The sequence below is a fragment of the Balaenoptera physalus genome (genome assembly GCF_965194825.1).
Source record: "Balaenoptera physalus genome assembly, chromosome: 17".
NCBI classification, from domain to species: Eukaryota; Metazoa; Chordata; class Mammalia; order Artiodactyla; family Balaenopteridae; genus Balaenoptera; species Balaenoptera physalus.
The window spans coordinates 24,909,127-24,925,639 of NC_138895.1; the positions used below are offsets into that span (position 1 = coordinate 24,909,127).

Here is a 16,513-nt window from a genome sequence, read left to right on the forward strand (position 1 = left end):
TTCCAAATCATAATGTAAAATCATCCTTAATTTGGCAGTAATTGAGCTACATCATTTCTTTACATGTCTGATCAAAATACAGCTTTGAAAGTCTACAGACAATTAAAATTGTAGGAAGCATTTAGAGAAGCTTATTAATGTATTCCATAATCATTAACCAAAGAAAAATATTAATCTTTAAGATCCCTGTTGAGCATGGGAAACTATTATTCTTGGGATTATTTTGTGTAAACAAGCCCAAATCCTTATGCTACACAAAGGCTAATGTCTTTGCTCAGAGGATGTGAATTAATTTATGACCTCTGCTTTTGACTTAAATGCTATAAACATCTCTGTTGACCTTGAAAACAAAGGCTGATCCTGCATAATTTTTCAAAGAGAGAAACTTAAAGTACTATGAAAATATTCACTGGATAAAACAAATGCCAAGATCAAAAATGCTAAGACACTGAGTGGATATTTATTATCCCCACTAATCCTTTTGTATTTCAAGGTTTATTTATTTTTACTCTGCTTTTCATCAGTTATTATAGCATAACTTTAAATTCATAAAAGATGATGCAGAGTTAATAATATCATGAGCTTTACAATAATATTCAAGTAATACTGAAAAAGATGGAAATCCATTTGTTATCTGAACATGTTCTTTGGCTGAACCAGAAGAAATGATAATCTAACGTTGGAGTTTTAGCACCTCGTGCCCTGGCCAATGAGGCCCTGCATACAGAACAGAGATTTAATTTTAAAACATCGATGATGAATAGTTTTAAAATGACAAATCAATAAATCAAATAGTCATGCTCTTTCAGTGTATTTTAATAAAAAAGCACAAATTTTACAGTATTCTGACTTCCTAGCATTCCTAAATTCTTACTTGTGAGGCAGTATCTGAAGTTAAGACGTGGACCAATGTCTCCATGGCTTATTTGATGAAGACTTACTAATAGTTATTTCTCATTGAATATACGTTATGGCAACTTCTAAGGGACTGTTAAAAGGAATTTCTGATCGGATGCAGTTGGGGCTTGAGGATACAAGAAATGATAAAGTACTGGTTACTTAAAAGCCTACCTAGATCACTGTCTTCAAGGCATTCATGTATTTTTGGATGGTTGATGGACGGGCCTTGGTGATAGATCAGGCATGAGAACTATAAAGGAGGGAAGCACCTTGGGCATATGGTGGTGCCATTAACTGGGATAGGAAACGAAAAGGAGAAATTGATGAGGGTGGAAAATAAACACAGAAAGAATTTAGTTTGGTAAATGTCAATTTTAAGGTGGATGTGGGGCATGGAGGTAAGGAAATCTGGTGGGCAGTTACACTTAGGAATTAAGATCTTAGGAGAAAGGCTGAAAGTAGTGAGCAAGATCAGGATATGCAAACGTTTTCTGTAACAGGTCAGAGAATAAATATTTTAGGCTTTGCAGTCCTGACGATCTATCCCAGCTACTCACTTCTGCCATTGCAGCAGAAAAGCAGTCACAAGATAGCATAGAATGAGTGTGCCTATGTTCCAATAAAACTATTCATAAAAACAGGTGCCAGAATGTATTTGGCTGCAGGTCATAGTTTGCCAAGCCCTGAGTTCGATGACAAATAAAGTCCTCGGAATGGATGAGCTCACCCAGGAAGAACATATGTAAGGCAAAGTAGTATCACATGAAATTTGAAAACATGGAACTCTGAAAAAAATAGAAATTCAGAATTCCATGGACTTTATCTTCAAATTAATCTGTAGAGTTAACTCTATTTAATAGGTCAAAGGACACAGCAGTATCAGAATATTTTTCTTACAGGTTGATTTTTTGTTTTTTTTTTTTAGGTAAATCACAGCAAGTTGATGGCAAAATTAAAGTAAGAATTGAGAATTCCCACTATTCCATTAATAGGCTATAATCCATCTCTTACAAATGAATGTTCTTTTAGCATCTCTTGGGAGAGAAACCTATTCTTTCCAGAACAAAAAAAATTTCTCTCAAGGATTAGATTTTGAGAGACTCTATAGCATTACAAAAGGCTTTTTGCTATATCCTCCTGCTAATTTAATCTTCTGCCTTTTTCCTTGTTGATAGCCAGAACCAATTTGGAATACCTTTTCCATATTATTGAAAATCAGTGGGCAGTAATGTCATTAATGCTTTCAGGCCACTAATGTACAAGAGGTTATTACTTCAAAGTATAAAAGACAGTCGAAAATGAGTTGACCTTCCTAAATTAGGAAGTAAGTAGCAAAGGCCTGGAATTCAAAAGCTGTCTTCTGTTTCCCTGAAACTGTCCAATAAACTTATCTTTGATGACCACAGAACCAACATTTCTTTGGTTAACTTGACGTGAGGGCCCATAAAATTGTATTCAGGCTCTACAGCAGCTTCTCTGCTCCCTGAAAGAATAGTATGATTCATACCCGTTTCAATTTATATCTGTTTTGCATAAATGAAGCAGACTTGTAGAACAGACTGATTCATTATCATGTAAAATATAGCCATTAGTAGAAAATCTAGTAACCATATTCCCAGACATAACAAGATCAGACTCTCAGGCCTCTGGGCTGGAGTTGAGAAATGAGAGGTGCAGTGTTTCTGAAAAAAGAAAGTCTTCCTTCTGAAAGAGGTATTCACAGTGGTAAACTGAAGGAATTTTATAGCTCCTTAAAAAACGGAAGGCACAACAGGCCATTCCTTGAGTCTACCATCAAAGCAGAACATTCTATCCAATTGACCCTTAGTGTTAATACCAGTGTATAGGTAAGTCTTAAAACTTGTATCTGTTTCTTTTTCAGAATCTTTTTTTTTTTATATTTACCAATTTATTAAAAGATATGTTAAAGGATATGATAAAGATACATATTAACAGCCAGATGAAAAGATATGTTAGGTGAGGTCTTCGAGAATCCTGCACCTAGGAGCTTTTCAGCTCAACCTGGAAGCTCCCCGTCCCCTCCATCATTGGAATTTTTTACTTAATTGGAGTATAGTTTATTTACAGTGTTGTGTTAGGTTCAGGTGTACAGCAAAGTGATTCAGTTATACATATATATGTATATATATATTCTTTTTCAGATTCTTTTCTGCTATAGGTTATTATGAGGTACTGAATATAGTTCCCTGTGCTATACAGTAAGTCCTTGCTGTTTATCTATTTTATATATAGCTATCTTGTGGTTGGAAAATTTGATAGGAGCCACTTGCCTCAAATGCCTATCACGGTAACAGTCGACGTGTTATCGTCGTGCCTGCCAATCGGGTGCCACCACCAGGAAGGAACCGCTGGTTAATGACAGGAATGCAGAGTGTAAAGTGCCATGGACCCCATAGCAAGGGGAGGAGACAGGAGGGCCTGATTCCAGGCAGTGATGATGAAACAGCCTCCGAGATGGGAAGAGGGGAAGATCCACGGAAGAAAGCAGGCGAGTGGGAAGAAACTTCGAGTGCTTCTTCAAGGCTGGGCTCTGCTCTAGGCACTGAGGATACAAGGTGAATGAAACAGATGAAGTCTCAGCTGACCTCCCTGTTGGTGAAGACTGATGAAAGACCAATTCACACTAGGGTATCAGATAGGGAAAGTAAATTAAAAAGGTAAAGGAGAAAGGAGTGATAGAGTGTTGTGAGGGATTCCTGAGCCATGGCTGCCTGGGGAAGTCCTTTTTGAGGAGGGAACACTTCAGTTCAGGTGGGAATGACAAGAAGGAACCATCCTCTATTCTTTCAACCTATAAAAACCATCTTTGATGGGAAAACGGTGTTAGACGGCAAATCGGAGAGCCGTGATCCAGTCTCAAAATTCAGGGGCTTTCACCACTTTTCGATGTGTGTTTGAGGCACATTTTCAAATATCAGAATATTTATTAGATTATATAAAGGGATAATAAAACAAAGCAATTCGAAATCAGTCAACAGTAATTCAATTCTGTCGCTCACAACAGTTCAGCTAACAGCGCCTCAGGTGGCTATAAAAGCATGCCTCATCCCACGGTCACCAGTTTGCTGCGATTCTGAGTTACTATTTGCAGTCCACACCACACTTTTATGCACCCGGGAGGCAAACTTGTCTCCAGTAAAAGTAAACAGAAGATCTTTCTTTAGCAGACGCTCAAGAATACACTCAACTAAAAAGTAAACTTCCCTTATCCTCTGCAAATGTACCTGTATTGCCTAACAATACCTGTAACTGTATATACACATTTTGTAAACTACATGTATTCAAATGTGGAAAAATAAATTTTAGACAATAATATTGGACAGCACACCTTTGTGCTTTGGGGCATTTGCCGGGCAATGGCAGATGATCATGGTCATGAAATGGCAAACCTTTGTTTGCCACTTCTGAGTTTCTACATCTTCTGGCTGTCCCATGGGAAATAGTACTCATTTTCACAGAATCCTCAACTTGTTGGTTCTTCCCCTACATGATGTTATAGGAAAAGTCTTATTTATTTATTTTTCCCCACCATTTTGTGATTCTTCATAGTTAAAACCATCAGAGGCAGCCATCAGAAGAGCTTGCCCCAAGCCTGCAGAGATGAGTGAGGGACACCCAGAGAAGGAAGGGCCCCAACACAATCCAGTGACATAGCAAAATTAGGAGAAACTATGGTTGATCTCAGAAGTTCACCATTCAAAATTATCAAGTGGTAACTATTTGGATGTAGGGTCGTCTAGTTGTGACACAGGTCACATCAATGATGACCAGGGTTGATTTGGTGAGCCAACGGGGGCCTCTAAAGGAACCAAACACAGGGTCAAGGAACATTCTCCTTTCCTAATCAGCTTCCTAGAGCCGTGCATAATTAAATCATTTAAAAAGATAGAACAAAAAGGTAGTATTAAAGAATATAAAGCCAAGCATATGGGAGGAATGTTAAGAAGACTTTGAAGGATGCAGCTAAAGCTGTTTAGGAAACATAACAGATAACCTTAATATAATGGTTAGAGTCTAAACAGCCAAGTCCCCTTCAGACAGCCCCTCTGGTGTACCTCGCACGCCAGTCAACTCAGGTTTCTGCTGAAGCCGAAATCTCAGCCCACGGCTCCAAGAAGCCGCACTTAGAATCGTCTCATTTTTGCCAAGTAAGACATCCATTCATGAAATGAACAGCAGTGTTCCTGGGGCTTAATGGGAGACCCCTGAAACACTGACATGCCACCAGGTTGCTGCAATGTCTGCAACTGTGAGGAAAAGGGAGGCAAGTGCGACCAGCAGTGAACAGCTGCCTCGGGGAACGGCAGCTTATCCTTCTCTTCAAGTTCCTACAACCCTCCTCTGACAAGGTTCTCATCGCTGCTGCCCTGAGAGGGGAAACAGCTGCGACCCAAAGGGACAGTATTGTAGTGTCTCCTCCCAAACCTCTGGTGAGGGACTGGGGTCCCCAGGGAGCCACAGGCCTGGCCAGAACCCCCAGCTGCTCTCTGTAGCAGGTGCTGGAGATCCCGGACGCTAAACTCAAGGTGTGTCCTCGATGGCTTCGAAGTTTCTAAGGAAATTGTGAAACTGGTAGCTGGTAGAAATTGTGGCTCCTGGTAGCTGAGCTAATCATCTGAAATCGTTTCTTTTCACAGAAAATCGTTGACCTTTAAAACTGGAAGAGGGACTTCCCTGGTGGCACAGACTCTGCGCTCCCAGTGCAGGGGGCCCGGGTTCGATTCCTAGTCAGGGAACTAGATCCCACATGCATGCCGCAACTAAGAGTTCGTGGCCCACGGCTGAGGAGCCCGAGTGCCGCAACTAACGAACCCACCTGCCACAACTAAGACCTGGTGCAACCAAACAAATAAATAAATATTAAAAAAAAAAAACTGGAAGAAACTTTGTTCTTCATGAAGAAATAATCCTCACTTCATCTGCCCCCTTTTTTGCTCTTTCATTTCCTCCTTCCCTCTTTTTTTTTTTTTTATATCAACTAGTTATTTTCAAAAGGAAAAAAAAAGAGTCCTGATATACAGAAAACTATGGAAGTCAGGTGAATGCTTGCCAATTTCACACACCCTCACTCACCTTTATTTAAATGAAAAAATCAAAATGATATAAACAAAAACAGGAGTTTTTGTGAGTTCAGGAACCCACCTTGGGTCACACAGAAGCCAGGAGTAAATAATGAAACTAGTGTCTAGATCATCTGACTCCCCAACCAAATTCTACCTTGCTAAGATCATATAGCTAATAGAAAACTGATATGTAAAATTCCAGATGGTGACATTCTAGCCATTAGATGCATTTTTAACCACTAGAAAAATCAGTTATGGTTGGGGAAACTATCTGAGACATATTTTCTTTAAGTTAAAAAATTCTAATAGTAATTTTCATATGTTAAGAACTTTTAAAAGAAAATAGAAAACACACACACATATATTGACAAAAAGTGAATACTTTTAGAATGTATATATTCTGCACCATGAGGCAAAATTACAGTGTTATGATCAACAGGGCCAGCATAGCTTTTGAGAGTAAGTAAGTTGACAGATTCAGTGTCAAGAAGGGATCATTGCTGAAGCTTGGTTCTATCCAGTCTGATGCTATACAATTGACCCTTGGACAATGTAGGCCAGGGCTACCAACCCTCCATGCAGTCAAAACTCTGCATATAATTTACAGTGGGCCCTCTGTAACCACGGTTGCTCCGTACCCACAGTTCTGCTTCCATGGATTCAACCAACCATGGATCATTTAGTACTATACATAGAATTTACTATTGGAAAAAAACCATGTATAAGTGAACCTGCACAGTTCAAACCTGCGTTATTCAAGGGTCAACTGTACTTCATTTAGGTCCATTTGAAAGGTGGCCTAGAAAACAGAGGAATGAAACTTAACTACAGGCTGAAATTCTCCCTTTACATTTGGAAGCACAGCAAATGCACTTTCTCAAGCTTATGAAGTAACCCTCTAGCATCATTGATTTTTGAGTCTTACAAAAGCTCTTCGTATTATGCCTGCATCACAGATTTACACTGCCATAACTCCTGTCAGACATCATCTTGGCTTTATGAATAAATAAAACTATGCTCTAGGGAAACATTGATTTAAGAGGGAAAATCAATACCCATCTAGCATGTGATAGACCTCAGCTTTAAGGCTACTTATTCCCCCAAGTACAATATAATACTAAATGTAAAACCATACTTTTTGCTTCCTAAGTAAAAGGTGAGTGAAGGTATATGAAATTGGCAGGCGAATATTTGCCTTCCGCAGCCCTCAATATATCAGGATTCCCCTTTCCCTTACAAAGTAGTTAGCTGATACTTCCAAAAGAAAAGAGGAAGGGAAAGAGAAAAAAGAGATGGACAAACCAATGATGGCAAAATCTTGGTAATTTGTGAATTTACGTAGTGAGTATATGAGAACTCACTCTATTATTCATTCTCTCGTGTATGAAAAATTTTTCATAATAAGAATTTGAAAAGTATGTACGCTTGCTTGGAGGAAACTCTCTAAGGCTAATATCAACCAAGAAGCTGACAATGGTTCTTTTGGGATAATGGCCTCATAGGGAAGCTTTTTTTCTTCCTTGGGAGTTCTGTATTTTCCAGCGTACTGTAGTGAATATGTATATTGCTTTTATAATTCAGAAAATACACACAGTAAATGCATGGCAGGATAGCAAAAAAGAAAAATAAAGGATTAATTAGGTTGATTGCAAAGTATTTTGTTGACTACTGGCCTAGAGATAGCTAAGATATACACTGTTACACATATTTATATCAACTCTTTCTTACTGCTCTTGGACATTTTTTCAGGGCACAGGCAGATTGCTATTAAAATTGACTTAAAAAATAAAGCGAACAGCGTATGTGGAAATTAACCTCATCTTTGCGAGCCAAAGTTCATATGAGAGACAAAAGCTGGCTAAAGTCATCATTTCATCAGTTCTGCAATCACCTTACAACCTAAGTCTGTTTTCACAGTGGAGACAGCTGTTAAAAGTTCTGACAGGCCTGCGGTAACCTTTGATGACAAAGCCACTCCAGAGAGCCAAGGCTTTTGCTTTCTTGCTCAGAATTGGTTGGAATTAAAAATGAATCCCATTATGTTTCCCTAGCTCTTCAAAATGCAGTTCATTGCTAATTGTGTTAACTGTGGCCTTGTTGCTTTGGATGAGGGCTCCTGTCCCAGCAGATGGTTATTGATGCTGTTCTCATTGCTTGTCTTTCTGATAAGTGGAAAGAACAACTCTGGAAATCTGAATCACCCTTTCAAGACACGGGCACATGAGAAGCCTGAAAATGGGTTGGGGTAATTTAAATTTTGAATCCCAAATTCAAACATCATACAAGTAACTACTATCATCACCCAAACTGATGAGGATATTGATAAATCTACTTCCTAGATGGAAATGATACACAGTTATAAGTTCCAAAAATATATAGCCACCATTTTAGTACTGACAGCAGTAGAAGAGGGAAAGGCCCTGTAAATTGGTTTTGGCAGCTCTTCCTTAATGCATGGATACTAAAAGCAAAATAGAAATGCAAAACATTATTGTTGAGAAAAATGCTTGTACTTAGGGAATAAGCACACCATGAGATTACTTTTTACAAATACCATCTTCCTTTTTATTACAGTGTCAGAGATCCACTCACTTAAAGAAATTAGAGCATCCACTGTGTGTTACTATGTGCAAGGCATCTATTAGATGTTGTAGATACAAAAATAATAAGATCTGAATCTTACCCTCAAGCTTAGTGTCCACAGGAGGGAGGGTCAGATGTGTAAGTGGAAAGTTAAATATAGCATGATCAGAGATACAACTGAAGAACCGTGTGAGCCCAGTACACATGGGGGAATCAGGGAGGGTTTCTCAGAGGAGATGGAAATTGAGGTGGACCTTGAAGGATGTACTGGAATATATCAAGAAAAATTGAGCAAGGGCATTCTCGGAAGTCAGAACAGCACGTGCAGAGGCATGGGTGCCTGAAAAAACACGATGTGTTAGAACATCCCAAGAAATTCAGTCCTAATGAAGCATAAATGGCGAAGCAGGGGAAGGGAGGCAGTGCACTGGAGGGGCGCACAGGGCTGATCGTGGAGGTCCACAGCAAAGTGTTTGGGTCTATTCTCAAGGTTACAAGGGCCCATAGAAGTCACTGAGTGGGAAATCACATTATAAACTGGGGAGCAGGGTACCTAGAGTGGAGACAGTCTGTTGGAAGAGAGCTATACTAGTTAGCTCCAGCAACAGACTGGCACAGAGCTGATGAAGACCAGAACTAAGGTAGTGACATGGGAGACAGAGGAGAGGAAGATGGGAAAGATATTTACAATTAACATCTGTGACAGCTGGCAATTAATATTTGACCTCACCAACCGCCAGTCACTGTTTGGGGAATTTCCTACGTTATCTTAAATCCAGAATCCAGTGTGAACTGAATGCAAAGGGTGAAGCAATGTCAGGATGGAGATTTCTGGCTTGAGTTACGATGTCAACAGTGGATGTCTTTAATTAAAATATTGATTCCAGGAGAAGGAATCAGTTGTGAGTAGAAGACAAGAGAGGGGGCTGGGGAAGAAGGTTTCACTGAAAACAGATTAATTTTGAGAGCTGCTTGGGGTATACAAATTAAGACAACTGAATGCTGGGGTCAGGGATTTGGCAGAGAGCAGACTGCAAATCCCAGGTGAAATTTCTTTTTAAAGGCAGAAAAAGATCCTCATAGTAAGATTGAAGCAATCTGCCACATACAAAAAAAGCACATAATGCAATGCTTTCTAGAAACTTGAGAAGACTGTGTGATTCCACTACAGAAACATCTGAGCCTTATTCTGAAATACTGGGTTGGCCCAAAAGTTCGTTCGGGTTTTCCCATAATTTTCCGGAAGATGGTACAGAAAACCCGAACGAAATTTTGGGCCAAGCCAATATATAGATTCTTGAGTTAAATCTTAATGCCCCTTAACTAGAAAATGCTCTATGTTTCAGGCCCACAAATAAAATGTGTAAGGCGAGCAGCTCCCATGGAAATGGAAGTCCATTAGAGAAAACAATGTTTAATCCCTGAGATTCGACAAGAATCGAGATTCTTGTCACATGATGGGAGATCAGAGGAAGGCATTTTTGGAGCGTGGATAATCAAAGTTCTTAATGCACTGGCTCTTAAGTTGAAGTTAACTAACAAAAAGCAAGCTGTTTTCTAGGATCTGTGGTTATATTTAGAAAGACCTCTGAGGGGAACCCAAATGACCCTGAAATAGCTCCTTGCTCTCCTAAGAGGAAAGGCTTTCTCTGGCAAGAGAAAGAATTCTCAACAAGTTAAAGGAAAGATTTGATTGAAAGACAGTGGCCTATTTTACAAGATTCCTTCTGTGAAGAGATTAGGGACATTCAGGCCAGATGTACTCCTTCCTTTCCGGCCCATAAGAGCAACTGGATAATGATGTATAAGGGACAGGGGTCAGTCAGGTCACAGTGCTTGAGGTTGGCAAATCTTTTAAATGGGTGGGCACAGCACTTCAAATTGTCCAGGATTAATTAGAAAAATGGATAACCATGTAGCAAATTAATTGCTAACGTCAAATAAAGAATGTCTTTGTGTTAATTTGTCATTTGTTTAGGTTGGCTGATTTGTTTTTCTGGCTTCGGCTCTGTTCAAAGATGACCTAAAGTCATTAAAGAATTTTTATATAACTTTATTATCAGCACTAAACGAGATTACTAATACCACTAATAACAATAACGGTAGAATGCAGCCTCATATATTTTTTGGTGGTGGTGGCGGTGACGGTGAACTGGAAACCCATCAGGCTGTCCAATTAGAGTCTCCATTTCGAAGATGAGGAAAGAGCTTGAGGGAGGGTAGGCATTTTGCCTAACTTCACATAGGCATTACAAGGTAGAGGCAGGCTCACCGCCCGTCACTGACCAAAGGGAAACACTATCCTGTAGGAAGCGTGGCCAGTGGCATCTCGGTGGCTATGGCAGAAGCCCCATGGTGCTAAATTCAAAACTGGATTAGCTAATACCCTTGAGATTTTTCAGCTTCAAAGCTGTGTGTCCGCAGTCCCACAGCTCAGAGTCACCAAATATACCCTTGATGCCTGTAGAAAGTTAAACTGAAAGCAAGCGTGGATGGACAATGTAGAATAAACCAGATAATTGAATACCTTGCAATCACTCGCTCCCAGCTCTGAAGTTGCACTCACCGGCTGAAAGAAGAGAATGACCTCGTGCTTTCTGGAAAGGAAACACAAGAGGAAACAATTTCACAACTCTGAACTGGATTAAAACTGCAGTAACCAAGGGTAAAATGATGATCTTTTAAATTACTTGTAAAAGTTCTGAGCAATAAAGAAACTGAGAAATAATTATTTAATTAACCTTTAGGACGATAAAAGATAATGTTGAAAAACAAAAGTTAAAACTTGCTCTTCCAATATCCACAGACCTATATATTATTGCAAATTTTTTATCGGTAGGAAAGTAAAAATGATGGCATTAATCACATGTGCTCTCAGTGATTAATAATTATGCCCATGCTTTGTTTTTTACTCATTGCTTCATTCCACCTCTTCTCACAGACACTGACGGTAACTATGGGCTAGCACCACACACCACAGACATGGACTCTTCCTGTATGCGAGGTACTTACAGATCAAAACAAAAACAAAAACGGTTGCATGCCTTAAGAAGATGACAGCCTTATCAGAACAAAGATGGCTGGAACAAAATTGCACAGAATTGTTTGATACTTGTTATAACAGATTTTGCCATATTACTTTATGTCTTCATCTTGAAACATGCTATATTTTTGTTAGCATGGTTTCCTATGGTTAAGATAAAACTATATCACTTACAAAGATCACTTCCTCCAAGAGGATGTGTGATTCAAGTTTGAGGAATGTAACCTCAGATCGAATATTCTGTTTTTGTAGACTGTAGAATCTAAGAAGTCATCTTAAAGTATCCTAAGTGGAAGTAAAAAGCATTGGGAGTGAAAGAATGACCCAACAACTAGACTGAATATTCTCAGAAAAAATATCCACTGAGGTAAACCAATGCAAATTTTTTCCTTTTTGGTAAGAGTTTAAAAGAGAAAAGAAAGAGCTATTTCTTAGAAAGAAATGAAATGCAAAGCAATCCTAGAAAGATCAAAGGGAAATAGTAAGTTGACAACAAGCAAGGTGGTGGTCCCTCCATGACCTGCCATGTCAGACTCTCCAGAGGCCAGTAAGACAAGGGCTCCCCAGCCCCCAACCCATCTCATGGGGCCCCTGACCACATTGTCTGACTTAGTGCCTCCTGGCTGGGAGCTGCAAGAGAAACGTGCAGTAGAAGGTGAGGGAGAGTTACACATCAGGTTAGGAGGAAAAGGGTAAAGATCACATTTGCCAAAAGTCCTCTTTCAACGAAGAAAGGCAATGGAAATTCTCTCCTCTTTGCCCTTTTGTGGGAATTCCCCATTCTGAACTACTAAGCATGACAGCTCAGGAACACTGTGAGTTCTGGAAGGTTTCCACACCAGTCTGAAAACCCATTGTTTATGAAACCGGGACAATGCATTTCAAGCTCTAAACGACTGCAACTGAAACAAGTGTTTGGGAAAACTACCTGTTCCAAAGTGGAGAAATAACTATTTTGAGATAAATACTTGCTGATAAACCTCTGTGCTATACAAAAGCAAGATGAAGAGGCCCAGTTCAGGAAACCAAGTTACCAATACATATGATACAGAGAGACACAAGTAATAGTAAAAGTATGTACAGGCTGTGGACAGTGTACAGAAAAGAGCATGAGGGCCCGTACGTACAGCTCTTCACAGCTCTTGGGATAAAACTCAAGCCACTTGGCGTGGTTTGACGAGCTCCCACCCTGGTGTCTGCCAGCCCGCCAGAGTCGTGTCTCATTGTCCTCCCCTCCCATCCAGAGCTGGACTTCTCCATGCCTCTGCCACATTGTTTGTTTTGTTTTTTAAGAGGCTAAACTACTAACATAGAAATGAGTATCTAATAAAGCACTTGTTTGTAAGTTGGAAACCATCCATAGTGTGCTTCTACCATAGGTGGGTCCACAAACTTCTCCCAACCTGGGTCCTCAGCCTGTCACGTCCTTCTCAATCTTCTTTTACTTAGAGTCCAGTGAAGAAGCAAACTGTAAACACCAGTGTAAAGTACAGATCGCTGGCATCTGGGGCTGTAGAGCTCCTTGTTTTGAGGAGTTAGCATTCCTCCACTCTGTGATTGTGACAATCAAAAATGTCTCCAGACTTTGACAAATGTCCCATGAAGGGCAAAATCATTCCCTAGTTGAGAATCACTGGTCTTAAATAAATGATGACTTATTAAAACATAATAATATTTATATCCTAACTTCCACGTTATGCAGAAACAACAGTTTGGATGGGGACCATCAGAAACAGCACAGAGAGGGGAGGAGAGAGGGAGGAAAGCACATGTATCAAGCACCTGCTGTATTCTTGGCTTTGTGTGGCGTTAGTCATCTTTTTTTTTTTTTAATTTTTATTTATTTACTTTTGGCTGCTTTGGGTCTTCGTTGCTGCGCGTGGGCTTTCTCTAGTTGCGGTGAGCGGGTGCTACTCTTTGTTGCGGTGCGCAGGCTTCTCATTTCAGTGGCTTCTTGTTGCAGAGCATGGGTTCTAGGTGCCCGGGCTTCAGTAGTTGTGTTCATGGGCTCTAGAGCGCAGGCTCAGTAGTTGTGGTGCACGGGCTTAGTTGCTCCGCGGCATGTGGGATCTTCCCGGACCACGGATCGAACCCATGTCCCCTGAATTGGCAGACGAATTCTTAACCACTGCGCCACCAGGGAAGCCCTAGTCATCTTATTTAATACTCACAGAACACCCTGTGCTTTCTCTTCCTAAATCAGAGCTTGCTTAAAACCCTGTGAGGCAATGATTTATGCTGACGATGTTATTAAAAGCAAAACTTTTCAGAATACAACAAAAATATTTCTAGAACTTTACATAGACATTGAGATGCTTTCCTTTCACTTTCAGTGTACCGACCGCCTAACTTCCCAACCTCGGGAATGAGAAGCACTATTCATTCTTAAGGTGGTACCTCCATTTGAGAGTTCATAGGCTATGTCTTCTACCAACCGAAAGCCATGTGGTTGTCCATAAGTGTAGACCCAAACGGAGTCACATGCATGGTCAAAATAGCACCTTTCCTAAACTCCCAGGGAAGCAGGCATTTGGCCTGAGGAATTGTTAAGTGCTAACAGGTTACAGCTCTTTGTCCATGTCCCACATGAAGATAACAAGCACCGAAGAAGCCCAGAGCAGGTGGGTGGGTTAAATCCTGACTTAACTACTGACCTCCCTGAGAGCAATTAAAGAGGGAAGGAAGGGACAGGAATTCCGGGACAGAATTTGGTGTTAGTCATTTTCCCTCCTGATCCCCCAAGGGCCTGACAGGCTCAATGATTTCTATTACATTCAGCACAGCCAGGTCCAAAAGGATCCCAAAACAGGTAGCTGTGTCAATTCAAATGGACCAGCGTGGCTTTATGAATACATATGTTGGTATGTAGTTTTTACTAATTGGCTTTTTCTGATTCTGTTCTAATTTCATCATATCTTCCACTCCAATATCTGTTCAAATATTTTATTTAAGGGGAGTCTTCATGTGCTGGCCACTATTCTAGGTGGTGTTTCAATACTGACAGAGACACACACAATTCCCAGTCCTCTGGTGCTTTCTGGTGCAGGTGGGAGACAAACCAGCCATCTGGCAAAACAGTTATAATAATCACTGAAGAAAACAACTGAAGCCAGTTTGGGGCTGGGTACTGCCCTGGGGTAGGCACTACTTTAAGCAGGGAGTTGGGAAAGACCTCAGGGGGTAAAATACGGTTGAGCAGAGCCCTGAAGGTGGTGGGGCTGGGTGGGGAGGTGGGAGGGGCCGGGAGGGGAGATGGGAGGGTCCGGGAGGGGAGGTGGGAGGGGCAGGTGAGGTTTGGGGGGCTACCGTAAGCCGCCAGATGTGGACATTGGCACCCCTTGGAGAGTGGTGGGAAGGCAAGTCAGAGAGGGGCTGGTCACCCCGGGTCCCCATGTGACCATCTGGGCTCCCTCGAACCTTGATCTTAAGCCGCAGCTGACCGGGGCCCCTCCCCTGGCCTCTCCACCCAGGGGGCGCCAGAGGAAGAGGGAGGGGCTGGACAGGTGCCTGTCAGCCGTCGTGAGGGTCCAGTGCTTGCGTGGCCGCTGCAGGGAAGGCCCGGGCCGTGGGCCCACACACAGACAATGTAAATCCAGTACAAGAAACAGGAGAAAGTTCTTTTCTAAGTCATGATGCAAAGAAGAAACGTGGAAGCAAAGTTATTAGCGGAGATTCAGGGTGGGGGAAGGAGGTAGTGGAGGTTTGATAGGAGAGCAGGGAGGAGGAAGAAGTCCTTCAGGAGAGGGAAAGAGTAATGGACAAGGAAGGAGCAGCCTGAGGGGCCCACGGAGATGAAAGTGAGACCTACGAGCTCAGCGGTGTATGTTCCTTCAGCCACAGCACAGCACAGCTGAAGACATGGGCGGGGGGAGGCGGATAGAGCGATGAGTTATGCCAGTGAGTATAACAAGGAAAGAGAGAAAGAAGCAAAGAACCTGAAGGTGTGTGCAAAGGAGTGTTACAAAGAGAGATCATGGGATCTAAGCTGAGTAACTGGGAAAGGAGAAGTGGAGGGAGTGACAGATGGTGGAAATTAGCAGGATCAATGGATTGAAGGTGCTGGTGAAGTGCAAGAATGGATGGAGTTGGGACTTCCCTGGTGGCGCAGTGGTTAAGAATCCGCCCGCCAACGCAGGGGACATGGATTCGAGCCCTGGTCCGGGAAGATCCCACATGCCGCGGGGCAGCTAAGCCCGGGTGCCACAGCTACTAAGCCTGCGCTCTAGAGCCCGCGAGCCACAACTACTGAAGCCCGTGTGCCACAACTACTGAAACCCGCACGCCTAGATCCCCTGCTCCGCAACAAGAGAAGCCACCGCAATGAGGAGCCCGCGCACCGCAGCGAAGAGTAGCCCCCGCTCGCCGCAGCTAGAGAAAAGCCCGCGCGCAGCAACGGAGACCCAATGCAGCCAAAAATAAATAAATAAATACATAAAATTAAAAAAAAAAAAATAGAATGGCTGGAGTTAAGGTACAGGGGAGGGTTGAATAGAAAGAGGTGGTGACCAGAGAATGGGGTACTTGGAGAGGGAGTGGGTTAAACCCTTTGCCACTGTAAGTGTCGTCCCCGGCCCAGCAGTATCAGCAACACCTGGGGACCTGCGTGAAACGCAGATTCTCAGACCTATTGAATCAGAGTCTACATTGTAACAGGTGACCCATGTGCACACTAAATTTGGGGAAGAACTGGCTTCCGTTTGAGCCACACTGGCTCAACCTCCACTTGCCCAGAAGCCACAGGCACTCTATAAAAAGGTGTTATTGAACAGGTTTCTGAGGTTAGGGACTTCCCTGGGGCTCTGCTTCCCATCCTCCACTTTAAACGGCTCATTTTGGCTTCTTGGGTTTCCATTCAGCTGCCTCCTGCTCTCGCTCAGTCCTGCCTTGCAGCCTTACAATATAC

General features: G+C 41.8%; 1 protein-coding gene across 10 annotated transcripts in view; it reads right to left on the minus strand.

Annotated features, from left to right (window-relative positions):
- PAG1 (phosphoprotein membrane anchor with glycosphingolipid microdomains 1) overlaps nt 1-16,513 on the minus strand; it is a 148,292-nt gene that overhangs the window by 92,725 nt on the left and 39,054 nt on the right. For 6 of the 10 annotated variants that reach the window (XR_014255395.1, XR_014255396.1, XM_082432854.1 and 3 more), the window contains exon 2: nt 11,134-11,164. The exons of 1 other annotated variant lie outside the window; for it this stretch is intronic. The gene's annotated coding sequence lies outside the window, so the exon portion shown is untranslated. Of the gene's footprint in view, nt 1-11,094; nt 11,165-16,513 lie in introns of those variants that run through there. 3 more of the 10 variants (XM_082432856.1, XM_082432858.1, XR_014255397.1) reach the window with 2 other exon arrangements.